Below are 13,539 nucleotides of genomic sequence, written 5' to 3' on the forward strand. Positions count from 1 at the left end.
AACAATTTACTTAGTTGCCAGTATCTGATTTTGGAGCTTAAATTCAGTAACCCAGTCCAAAAAATGGCCATCAGGAAAATCACTGTCCTTCAGTTCTTTTGAATGTTATTTTCCTCTCTTTCTCTCACGGTAAGTTCACAGAGTAAAAGCTGATTGTGAGAAAACATTAAAATGGAAAACATTTTGACCATTAATATCATTCAATGATTTCCAATCTTCTGAAATAATTTTAAACCTTAAGCTTTTTTTCAGACCCCTGATATAGTCCTCCAGAACTGCAATGTTTGTAAACACTTACAGTTTAGTGTATTCCACAGGGTGGTAGAAATAGGTACAGTCATGCCCTGCAGCCACCTGAGCCACTCATGCTATGCAGCTTATGTGCTTGGGAACTGCAGATGTAGCCTTTAGACCTTCTAGAGATCATTACGCTGTGATCAAAATGATATTACTGATGCATGCCTTTAACATTTTAGCTGTAAGTAGAGAAATGTCTTCTGCCTGAAAAGGATATAATTCCACAGTTAAATCTGAGTCTTCTCTTTTTCAGAATGCTTACTCTAAGGGATTTAATAGGACTAACTGATCATTGTGATCTGTGATTAGTCTTTTTAAAGATACAGTCACCTTACAAAGTAAGACTTATTTTAAAAGCAGGTAAAAGCTATTGACCTTCATTTTACAGCAACTTTTCTAGAAAACAGAGACAGAATTTTGATCTGAAAATGAAAAAAAATATATGAAAACGAACATAGTCCTTTCTCTAAGCTAGACGTCAGTATAATTTACTGCACTGTAGCAGTCACATTGTTACTGTTACTTCCCCATAGGAAGAATCTGTTGTGGCAACATGTAATGGTTTGAAGCGTTTCATTGGAATAGGCCCACCTATCCCCATATTTTAATATATCCTGCTTAGAATTGAAATAAAAATGGAAATATCTGTTGCTGTGTGCAAGGCCTACTACATCTTCTTATAGTATCACAAATGAAATCTGCCATTACTTTTGGTGAAAATACTTCATGTCAAGGGCTGAAGCCACTTTTGTGTTAAACCAGTATTAACTTAAAAATCACTTGTGATGAGGGGAGAAAACTATGCATTACTAAGGGAAAATATGTAATGTCATTTGATGGACATGCCTATACTCTCCTGTGAACTTTCAAAATTTCATTATTTTTGGTAGTAACGAAAACATTTTGGTAGTAACCAGAACATTTCAATCAAGTAAGTACCTATTTGTACTGGGGAACTGCCACCGATAATTCTTTGTGGAAGATGTTGTTCTTAGCAAATCTATACTTCTTCCAACATGAAGTCATTTTCTTAATATTGTTTGAGTGGCTAGATAAGCCAAAGAAACTGCAAAGCATGCTCCTTGATTTTGCAAGAGATAGATATCATCTTGGTACTAGATAGATTTGTGGTGGGTTAGAAACAATGTATTCTTTTACAGGCAATAGCTTTAAATAGAAATACATCCCAAGCAGTAAGGATATGGAGAGCATAGAGGGAGAAAGTTCAGTTTAAAGTCTAATTAATTCAATATAAGGTTAAATTAGAATTTTATACTATAATCAAATTTATATCTTGTGCAAGGTCAGCATGTGGCAGAAAACAGCTGGAGGAAGTTATAACAATGACATCCTGACTACTGACCTAGGGACAATCTGTAACTGAAAATCTTAAGCACTGTCTGCTTTTGTTGAAACACATGTGCTTTGGATTTATTAGTATTATATATGTTTAAATTTATTCCAGCTAGTAATTGTAGAGACTGATGGTGAAAGATCAGCAAGAAGTTCAAGTACAGAAGCTCAAGCTTATCAAACCGCTTGTGCAAGATCTGTGTCTGGCTGGGAGCTGACTACAAGGGTGGTTTAGAAGGAAGATATCAGTCTTTGTGCAGTGGACATGCAAATAACAGCTATGATACTATATAGGAGGTCTGTAAGAAGCTGATGTGATCGGGGGTGACACATGCACAGTCAGCAGAAGGTAAGCAGATTTGAGTGCTGAGCCTCAAGGAGGCTAAGCCTCAGATTCAAGGAGAAGGAAACTAAAGGAGAAGGGGTAGAAAGAGAAGAAAAATATAAGGTTATGATCTAAACCCATTTCAAACCCCTTATGCACTATGTGGCATTTCATATGCCAGCATAAATTTGATATAGTTAGATGGATCCCATAAAAACATTCTGAAAAAATCTACTTCTAAAATTAATTTGCTTTGCCCATTGGCACAAATGTTTGAGGAAAAATAAGCATGTGGAATATTAATGGAAGAAATCCATGTATATATGAGAGTTCATTTTGAACATATTTTCAAGTCAGGGAAAGGAAATACTGAAGTAGGGTAATCTATCTAAATTGTCACAGTGCAATGCAGCTCAAACTGCAGATATTGGCTTATCCAGATGTTCACTGAGTACGTTTCATTTACAATATCATTTATGCAATTGTTATCTACAAACACAAAGAAATGAAAAATGGACATACGAATTGAACGAATGATTTGCTGCAAATTACCCATTCCAGGTCAGATTCTCAAAGGCTCACACATGTCTAACACCCACTAAAGGAACAAATTTTTCAAATTTTTAAATTATTGTATTCAAATAGTTAATTCAGTTTGGTAAAACATGGAAAACTGGCTAGGAGAGTGTTTCTAAGTCTGTAAAATCATCTAGAGAACTCTTATGAAAAATTCTTTTTTTGCCTTCTGACCTGGGCACATTAAGTGCTTTTTTTAGTAAACATCATTTAGTTTTAAATAAAGGAAAAGTTGTTATTTTTGAGTTTTGCTTCTGATACAAGATGCTAAAGCTTTATGAAGGTCATAAGAAAGCAGCTGATTAGCATAGACTGAGTAGTTAATATAACCTCCTTATGTCACTTGAGGAGTACACATAGTTAACAGTGGGCCCAAATTGCTGTGTAATTCAAACTGTCGGTTTTCAGATTTAAAGCTATGAATTCCCTTGTCTAAAGTAGCTGGATATTCTAGATTTTTGTTATTTCACATCTTTTTTTTTTTCCTCTCAACATTTCTACATGGAACCTTTTTGAAAATCTCAGGGGAAAAAAAAGAGTTTTCTGTCCTCCCCCTTCTGTTGCCCTGCATTTTGCTGATACTGAGATGAAGTCACTTCATCCCAATGAGACCTTTCAGAGAAGGGAGGTTATAGCTGCTCTTTATTTACTCTGAGGACTGGCCAAGTTATCATCTAAGAAAGATTACTGCAGCTTTGTACGTCCATGTTTATAACCCTAATAAGAGCATAGCTGCAAACTATGCAAGGGAATTGCAAGTAAAATGGAATTTTCAAGTTATATGCATTCCCAGATATATGTAAATATTCATAACCTCACTTCTTGCTGCTACAACAAATTGCAGTCATTGAGAAAGCCTTTTTTTTGGGGGGAGGGGGAGGATTGATTTTTAAATATGTGGGCAGAAATAGCTGATTTTATCCCAATTTACAAAGCTCTCTTTAGGATGGATTAACAATTGAAATCTCAAGCCAGTACAGATAACTCTGAGTCTTTCTGGAAACATTAGAATTCAGATTCCCTTGCACAATGCAAAAAAAAAAAAAAAAAAAGTGTATTCTGCACAGCTCTTTACGTAAGAGGTGGAAATAATGTGGTTTCTACTATTAGAATATGTGTTATAATTCAGCTGTGAAGTATGGCTTATTTTGAGTTATGTGAACACAGCAACACAACCTAGGTTATGAATGCACACGTGATAAAAAGTACTCTTACGTACTGATACAGCAAAGCAATCTGCAAGATGTATGCAAATATCTGCTTAATTTTTTAAAAATGGGATGTGAACATTTTATCTTCTGTATACAGCTTTGAAGTACATTCCTTCATTCTCTCTTATGCTATTTTTGAAACCTCTATCAGTCTGTAACATGTGCTTACATCACTAGGAGTTACTACTCAACACATTTGCACTGGAGATTCCTGGCCTGTGAACATTTATACATTGAACAGAATCCCTACAGCCATGTGGTAGTGATTCTAGAAACATATTTTTAGGGGAAAAGTCAAAACTTAAAAGTAGTATATACATGAGTACAGCTTGTCGTGGTGATTTTACAAGCCGAGAAAGATGGCAGCTTACTTATGCTTAATTTTCAAAGATTTATACCTCCATTCATGGGATGTCTATGGTGACAGACATCTTAATGCTCAGGTTTGCATCCAGCAATGATATCCACCTTGGTAACAAGTGCTAAACTTGCTATACTGTGTTTCTTGGAACATACAAGCTAAGCTATGGTATATTCTTTGTGCAGTGTAGAGTGGAGCAATTTTTAAACTAGCCTGTAGCCATCCTCCTGCTTTCCAGTGACCCTAAGGGTGGAAAAGATGACACAGCGGCCTCCTACATGGTCTTGAGGGTAAAAGTCAAAGGTACTGGCTATAAAGATTAGCTGTATTAAGTGTTGTATAAACTAGACAGGCATATTGTCATGTTTATGGCTTAGTTGCTCAAGTTTCAGAACATTGGAGGTTGCTTTCAGAATTTTTGTGTTTACAGTGTTAAGATTTGGAAGAATACATCATTGACGAGTCTGGCATGATGCATTTTACCACCTACTGTCTTGCTCCTACTGTCCAAATGGTATTCCAGGAGAAGGACATCCAGTGTACAGACATCAGATGGCAATAGTAATTTCCAGACTTTCATTTGAGGAGGCAGACAATCTTGTACTTGCATAATGAATTAGCACGACTGCTCTTGCATCATCAGAATAGTGAAGAAGGTCTGGAAACAGTCAAATGTAGTTTGGTTCTGATTCATAGCTAGCCATTTTGGTGTGGGCGTATCATTTGTTGGGATTATTGTGGTGGAGGCTTGGGGTGCACTTCAGTGTTTGTCTGCAGACTGTGGTAATTGGAAATGTGCCTGAAATAATAACTTTTTTCCAAAAGAATGGGTATCCAAACTGCTTTAAGGCGTATATGAAGGCAACAGAAGGTCACAGAATGGTAAATTGTAATCTTTAAATTAAAAATAGTTTGCACTTTTGAATGGCCAGCATTTTTACATGAGTGCTGCGTGGGACTGAGGGGTTAGAGACCAAAGCTCCATATCCATCTTTCAGGTTATGAAACTCATTTCAGAAAAAAAAAAAAAGAAGCTGTTTAGAAAATTCTTGAATGGAAAGTGTTTTCAAGCATTTGAAAATGTCTTCTCAAAGTGTAAACTTGGGGATTACACAAAGGGATGCTTTAATTTCTGCCCTAAACCAAAGTTGATTTCACCTCACAGAAGCAGAAGTCATGGAGGAAGACCTGAGAATCTCTTTACTCCTGTGAGTCAGGGACAGACACACACACATACATATTTGCATATTTACATATAGATATGAAAAAGATTACAGATTAGGATCACTACAGATTTTAAACAATAGGATCACTATTCTAAATGACTTGTTTCATTTTCCTCCATAGGACACATGCTGAAGAACCCTAACCCTGGTGCAAATCCTGAAGATGCATGCTGGCAGCATGCATTGTTCCTGTAATAGAAAGGGAAAATGCAGCCTTCTGCTTTCCTGGAGTTCACAAAGGCACAATGTATATGCTTAAGGGGGCACTCTGCTGACTACTTTTTGGAAGTTTCTTACGCTTTCTGGCTGGTAAGTCAGACCACATCTGGTTGGTGAACTGGAGACTCTAGGTGCATCTAGCAATAGATTTGCAACGAGAGAGCAAAACAGGAGAAGCACCACTGGATTATTTGGCTGTTATGTGCCAGAGTTGCTGCTGGGAGCACATATATTAGCTGAGGGGAAAAGAGGCAGGAAGTACTTTCCCTCATCTTCTCAGCAATTTCCAAGGCTGGCGTGAGGTTTGTGTGTGTGCTTAAAATGTGTTTGTCTTCTGTTTTGTGAATACTTTAAATCCAGTTCTTATGATCTCAACTTTGATTTGTGTAGAAGTCTTTTGAGTTCCTACCTTGATAGATCAGAATTTTTAATCTAGGTCTAGATTTTCCTTGGAAAAATCTAGAGGATACAAGGAGATATGCCCCCTTTCTGACTAAGTATGCTCAGACTCACCTTTTACAACAGCTCATACCTTGTAGAGGAGAAATTATGACAAATCTGTGCATAGTGCAAACTGATGATGGGCCATTTTGAGGGTCTTTAAAAACTCTTACTTCCAGAAATAAAATCTTTTTCTATTAAAAAATCTAAACTTTTTCTGGAAAAATCATGTTACCTATCATTTGGAATATGGTATCAATTCTTTTTTGTTCCACTTCCCAAATATCTCTCATCATCTCTCCAATCCACTTTTACCAATGCACATTCTGCTCTCTTAGCGTGTATTTTATTTCTAGAATCCATGCAAGGGGAAGCTGGGGGCAGTGCTGAGTTATACTGAGAAGACAGATCTGTAAGAATCTCGATAAATTTGCAGTAGCTGCAAGGTAGAAATCACTGCTGACATTAAATTTGGGTTTTGAAATAGGATAGGGATGGAATCAATATGCAAAAAATTAAGTGAATGACTGGATTAACTAATTACTGTGATTATCTTGCTGCCTCATGATTACAGTGATGGTTGCTGAAAGGTAGCTAGAAATTACAAGGTTCAGAATGAGATCTCACAGGATCTCCCTTTGAAGCTCCTGCTATGCCTGTGAGATATTTGGTACTGACTTCACTGATCGTATAAACAGAATGTCCTAATATGTACATTTCCATTTTCTATTAAAATAAATTTGGTCATAGAGTGAGCCACTCTGATTACTAGCTGGTGCCAGGCAAAATGAATGTTGTATTAGGAGCAACCATGTTTTCCTGAGTTTTTTTTCTTCTTTTCATTTATATATAATGATGAATTGTACCCAAATAGTAAGAGAAAGACTTGTAATTTTGGGATTTTTTTGGTGGTAATAGAATAGATATATTCAATACATCTTGAGTATAATACAGTTTTAAAAAGCTTCTCATTTCTTTTCCATCCCTTCCCTGTGAAGGGATCATTTTATTTAATGCAGTAGGCTGGGCCATTTGTGCAGTAGGATTATGAAATGATGAATCTCTTTCTCTGGGTGAGCTTCTACTTGACAAATAGTGTATAGTCATTAATTCACCCTAACTCCTTTACCAGGCATCCAGATTTATCCAGTACTCACTATTGTCATATATTTCTGCAGAGCACACAGATCGATCTGGATTGGAGCAGGTTAACGACTAGCTCCAACTCTGTAATATCCTAACTTTACAGCAGAAGTATGACTAATGGGAACAGCCAGTCATTCACTTTCTTTACCTGTAGAGGACTTGTTTTCCAGATCTAAATAAACTTAATCTCATCTTTACCATTAAACTCTGAGCTCTGCCTTATCTCCAGTGAAGTCAGTGCAACAGTGTCCAAGACTTGTAGTATAAGCTCTTTGCCTTTGGTTTGACCTTACAAAAGGATTCAGACCCTTGTATTTACACAAAGCTTTCTTCAGTCTTTCACTTCCCAAGGGTCAGAATTATTTCTTTTCTTTTTTTTTTAATGGTGTTTATTCAGTGGTTTTTTTTGTAGTCTTTGGTAGGAGTTGAGTATGTTCTTTTTAAGAGGAACTGTAGAACCGATTCGCATTTTGGTTGACTGTCTGGACTGAAAGCTCCACAAGCATAGGCTGCCTTCAGTATAAACGTTATGTTTTGATTTTTGCCTGAAAAGGAACACCATTTGAACACCTTTTCAGCTGTTGTCCTCAACTGTAGTTCCAGCATGAAGAGGAAATGTGGTGATTTGAAAAGAACTGAAAAGGTACTAAAAACGTTGTAAGGCTTGTAAGGGAGTTGTAAATAATCGTTGTTGATGTGTCTCCTGATAAGAAAAAGATAAGAAAAAGATTTATGAGAGCATTATTTTTTCTGTGATAACTCCTTTTTGAGTGATCTTCCATTAAAATATTGTCTTTCTGCTGAAATCTGTACAGGTCTCACATTAAACTAAATTAATATTGCTACACATCATAGAAACAAAATTATACAAAAGAAAAATTAGTAATCCATGACTAAGAATGGCAAAGGTGGAGCATTTTATATCTGCATCACAAACAACTGACAATGTCAATCTCCAATAAACAATGTCAAGAAATCCTGATCCAGAGTCATGTCTAGTGTCTAATTATTGTGCACATAGCTCTTGTTTTTATTTTCTCTGCTAAATAAGTTCCTGCATGGGCAGCTAAAGGAAGTGGTGAACCACCCCCACGGAAGACTTTATATTTGGTTTAAGAATAGTTTTTTACAAACTTGCTGTGGTTTCTTAAGCATCTACTGCTAATATTTTACCTCTTTTTCTCAAGTGGAAAAAAAATCTTCCAGGTGGCAAACAACTGGAGTTATTGCCAGTATCCGAATTACGCATTAAGTTCGACAGAATTTCCATTATCGGAAAAAGTAAGTGATTTAGGCAATTCGTTGATATAGTCCAAGTTGCTGAAGTGATATTGCTATATGAAAATAGGTAAAAAATCCTCTGTTTCCTGTGGAAACGTATTTCTAGGTGAAAGGTTCTATGCTACTGCATTGTGGAAGCGTGCATTGTTATCGTGTCATGACCTTTCCTGGTGTATGATCTCCAAGGCTGAAAATTTAATTTAACTTGAGAGACAAACCTACTCTCAAACCTCAGTTCTTACTAATACATTGGGAAAACAATATAGTCATGTAACAGCGTGGGATGCTTGTCTTCTTAATTCAGAAGGGTTGTTGCTTGACAAGAGAACCATGTTGGTAAATCTTCATTTCTCACTACTGCTTTTTCTGTACTCTACGTAGTTTGTAGGTTCAGGCTGATGGAAGTTGTTCATAAATTTGGATCAAATTTCTTCAATACCTTTGGTCACAGTGTGTATTTCTTTTGTTCAGAATTCCCCCAAACCTCAAACCACAGAGTGATTTAATTTTAGTCACAACTAAAAGGAGCAACCTTGAGACTTAAAGAGGTGTTGTAATCAGTGAGTATCACCTGCCTAGGCTAGAAGCATTACTTTCCTGTATGATGAGATGGTTCTTTTTTTGAAGACCCAATCATAGTCCCACACTTGTTGAGAACAATATCTCTGAACTGAAAGCACCTGAAAATAGACGAATACTTTTTAATAGTTAGTATATTAACAACCAGTTTATTTAAAGATACTTTTCCTGATAGGAAAGTCTAAGAAATGCCTTATGTGTATCAGGCTAATAACTCCCTGCTTACAGAACAAGTAAGATACAGTCAACTGGGAAGGGTATTACATTATCCTTCTCCCACAGGCTCTGGCTTATTCCAAAGGTCTAATTCTGTCTGGTTTTACTTTTCTATGTGACTCCATTTCTAAAGCTAATCAGGGAAAAAAATCACAAATATTTTATTGCAGTGTTTTACTTTTTTTCTTAACTAACTTTCAAATTGTCAACAAAAATTGTCAAAATGTCGACAAGTCTTCACGATACATGGTTCAAATTTTGAAGCCTCTAGCCTAGCTCTGTAGGTCTGGTACTGGTGGTTGTGTATGCAGGACTGATTGGGTTGATAGGCCTGCATGGTAAGTCTACATGGTATATGGAGGCTAACTACATCACAGCTTGTGTTCAGAGTCTTACTGAGACTCGACCTCCCAATCTCTGTGCTTAGGTTAATGAATAAACTATCACAGTTATTTTCTCTGCTATGTGTATAGGCATTCCCTTATGCTATGCATTGCGTGACAGTTTCCTGATGTTATGCATTGCTATGCAACAACACAAAGAATTTCCTTCTTGCTGGAAATGCAGTCCTGCCTCTGCTTCACTTCTCAATCTTTGTCTTACTGGTGAAAACAGGCAATACATTCAGTGCCCTCAGTTTTCTGTTTTCAGTGCTTTTCCGCTGTGCAGTGAATAGAAGTGTTCTGATTCACTCACCTAACAAAATATGTTTTCTGTTTAAAAGTTTCTCTAATATTTGGTTGTTTTCCTGCTTTATTGATTTATTCTGACATAGTGCATGAATTGTAGTTAGTGCCCATGTATTCTTTCTGTATATTTTGCTTATATTTTCATTCACCCGTCTAGTGTGCAATTGCATATAAAAACAGCATATATTTATTCTATTAACACCACCTTTTAATTTTTTTATTACTCAAACTTTATCAAAGAAAAATTACTACCTTAAGGATTTACTCTTTCAAAAATTACATATCCTCTACTTTTGTGAGTCCCAAATCCAGGTTGCCGTAACTTCACCCATGCAGAAACTACCTCAGTACCTCAGTAGAAGCTAGAGTCACAGTGTCACAGTCTCACTGTCACAGAATCACAGTCTTCAGGAAATTAACATCCTAATAATGTCTGCACATGAACATTAGTATTGTAAATTAATCTTTAAATTGAGTTTCCTTTGGCTTCTGCAAATCATTTAATTCCAGCTGTCTCCACTTTTACCATTGCTGGTCTTGTTTTCTATTTCAGCATGTCAGACCATACTGAAGCAAAAAAAAAAAAAAAAAGAGAGAGAAAAAAAGTTATCGAATTTAATCCATTGATTTAAATATGCTCCATTTCACAAATTCAGTTACTGAAGTCATAAAAATTGATATCTTTATTGTTTTTATTTTTCAATCTTCCTCACTGGGTTTAAGTAAATCTCACATATGATGGGAATTCTATTTATTAGGTACAGTGTCACACCTGAAAACTGTGTAAATATGGCACACAAGATTCATTCTTATGTATCAAGTTAGTCATTCTGATACTAAGCCACAAAAATGAAATTTAAAAAGTGTAGGAGCATGTATGTTAATTTTGGTATAGTTTCATATACTTTTAGGGAAACAAGGTTTTAACAAAAAGCATTTTTATTAAAAATACCTCTCAAATTATTAGTAAACTCTTTGAGAAAAAAGTTCATGCTTTCTCAAAATTTTATTACTTTTTCTGTGCAGAATGCTCTGTGAAAAATGGCACAAGAGAAAATATTTCTCATGTAGAACAGAAAAGCTATGCAAACTAATTTAGGCACAGAATTGTATAGACCAAGTTTCCTAAATTTATCATCTGTAGCTAAACTGTAGCTAAAGTAAGAAGAAACTCTGTGCTTGGGCCTGAAACCTCCCTAGTGACAGAACACCATCCTATCTCCCAACCTGTCTTTCTCCCAGTCTTGGTCCAGGAGGACTGATGAGACAGAACCACATGGAAAGGCGGTTACAATATATACGACAAAAAAAAAAAAAATCTAATCTAAAAGCAGCCAAATTTTACGAAGACCAATGCTGAGGCAGTGTTAGATAACGAAGAATTCTATGAGCCATAATCACCACTGATATAAATGTTCTCCACAGAAGGATCTGATCTCAAGAGACCCAATAACCTGATCCTCCACTACTGAAATTGAGAAACACTTCTGCTGTTGTCAACAAATGTTACTTGAATCAGGATTGGAGCCACACACAGCAGTTTGGAAATTAGTCCTGATGATACAATGCTTCTAATTTCTTAGAAAAGCCTGTTCACCATGGTAAGGAATCCAAATTTACTATGTAATATATCTAGACTGCAAGGCAAGTGGTCAGATTATACAAAGTATGTTTCAGGAATCTGTTGTGACCTGATGCTTGCATCCCCTCTCAGGCTATCCAAATGCTTGCACTTTTTCATATAACACAAGAATGAATGAAATTGCTTGTCAGTTCTAATAAATCTGCAGTATTGAAAGCTTAGAATCGCTTACTTGAAGAAATGCAGATAGAAGGAGAAGAGGGATTGCCATTTTTTTTAGTTAAGCGTCTTAGTACTGTCCCTGGAAATTATGAAATAAATGTAGGCTATGATGGCACTGGATACTAAACCATGATATGCAACTAAATAAATATATGATCTATGCAAAGAGCAATAGAATTAATTCATCATATTGCTTATCTTCTCTTGTTATGGTTTATGAAGGACATTATTTGTTCAGTAGTGCATTTTGGGAAACTTTTGTGATAAAGACATATTTTTACTTTTTGCTTCAATTTAAATACAAATATGTTCAGACAGGTTGGAAAGGCTTCAATTTAGAATTTAAATAATGAATTTCTTCCATATCTTTATAAATGTTTAAAGCCAACTTCTCTCCATTCATTGAACTCTAGAGCCTGTCATATACCTTAGTCAGCTGTTAGCACTGCTGTCATTAGTCATATCAGGGAAAATGTGTGAATCTGTCTAATATGAAGTCCTAAGTTTTAGAGATGTGATAAATGAACTAAATAAAATGTGGTAGCTATTTGGCAGCTCGTGGTTTGAAGTACGTTTCTAAGATACTTGTATCTATGCTATGTGATCCCTACCAGCACGAGTCTTAAACCTACCCTAAAACAACTTTGTGTGAAACAAGGCTATTCCTAACTTATTGACGTCTACCAGAAGAACCCAATACCAACTGCGGCCTTAAAATTATCCTGGTAACTTCTATCAGCCCCCAGTCAGCTGCTTACTTATCAAAACTTGCTACCTTGCAACCTACCTAGTTGTCACTTTAAGGGCCAGTGGTACCTGCCAGTTTTGACACAAACCTTGCCAGGTGCATTTGGGCGCTGCCAGTCCTAAATCTAGTTTATCAGTCCTGTCTAGACATAACACTAATCCCAACCGAATGATCCTTGGGAACTCAACTTTAATTTGGATTAGTAAATGTAATTTTTCTATGTGGAATGGGAGCTTGTAGAGGAGACTGATGTATCTCCATCTAGTGAAGACATCAAATAAGTAGACTTACTCTTTTATTTTTTGTGATTAAGACTATTTAAATTCCAGATCTGTACCCAACCTTAGCCTTTTCTCAAGGACTGTCTCATTTAGCAGAGGCTGTTTAAGATGTTATGTCCAGTTGTCTACTCCGCTCCTCTGCTGAGTATTATTTCTTTCATAGCAGAAAAGGCAAAAGGAGACGTGTATCTGCACTTCCATTTAGTCCAGTCTGTTAATACAAGCTCATTTTTGGCATTTTAAATAAATCAAGCAGTAAAGTAGGACAGTGGTAGTACAGAAATGTGTCTTACTCCATTGTCACTGCTGTGGGAGCAGTAAAATCCTGTGAATGAGCGGGATAGGCACACAAGTGTAGCGGTGTTGTAAATGTAGCTCACCCAATAGATTTTGTCTATTAGGATATAAAAAATTAAGATATCGAACTGGCTATGTTAGTGGCGCTAAGGTTAGCGTTAGGGCTGGGGCTTGTGAGGGCTCAGATTAACCTCATACATTTGTCCAGAGGAGGACAGATTTGTCTGGATGAAAGTTAAAACTGACACTGGCAAAATCTGAGTTAAAGTTCTCCAATTAATTTCCAAAAACGTTCAGGAGGGCAATGTAATGGTCCCTTTGTGAATTGTCTTTTTCTTGGAGACAAAAGAATACAATTTATAGAAACATTATAATTACTGAATGTACTATGTGGACTGAATGTACAATGAACACGGACCAGGGTGCTAAATCCAAGGATAGCATTTAGCAAACCTGGATAAGGTGTGGTGTTAGCCTATGCTATTTGGA

The 13,539-nt window shown here is 36.3% G+C and overlaps 1 long non-coding RNA gene across 4 annotated transcripts in view; it reads left to right on the forward strand.

Moving 5' to 3' along the window:
- Positions 1-8,124, forward strand: part of LOC104150030 (uncharacterized) — a 41,621-nt gene extending 33,497 nt beyond the window's left edge. For all 4 annotated transcript variants that reach the window (XR_011137440.1, XR_011137439.1, XR_011137443.1 and 1 more), the window contains one exon: positions 5,471-8,124. This is a non-coding gene — a long non-coding RNA (uncharacterized lncRNA). The remainder of the gene's footprint in view (positions 1-5,470) is intronic.
- The last annotated feature ends 5,415 nt before the right edge of the window (positions 8,125-13,539 follow it).

This window comes from Struthio camelus, chromosome W (genome assembly GCF_040807025.1).
Source record: "Struthio camelus isolate bStrCam1 chromosome W, bStrCam1.hap1, whole genome shotgun sequence".
Taxonomy (NCBI): domain Eukaryota; kingdom Metazoa; phylum Chordata; class Aves; order Struthioniformes; family Struthionidae; genus Struthio; species Struthio camelus.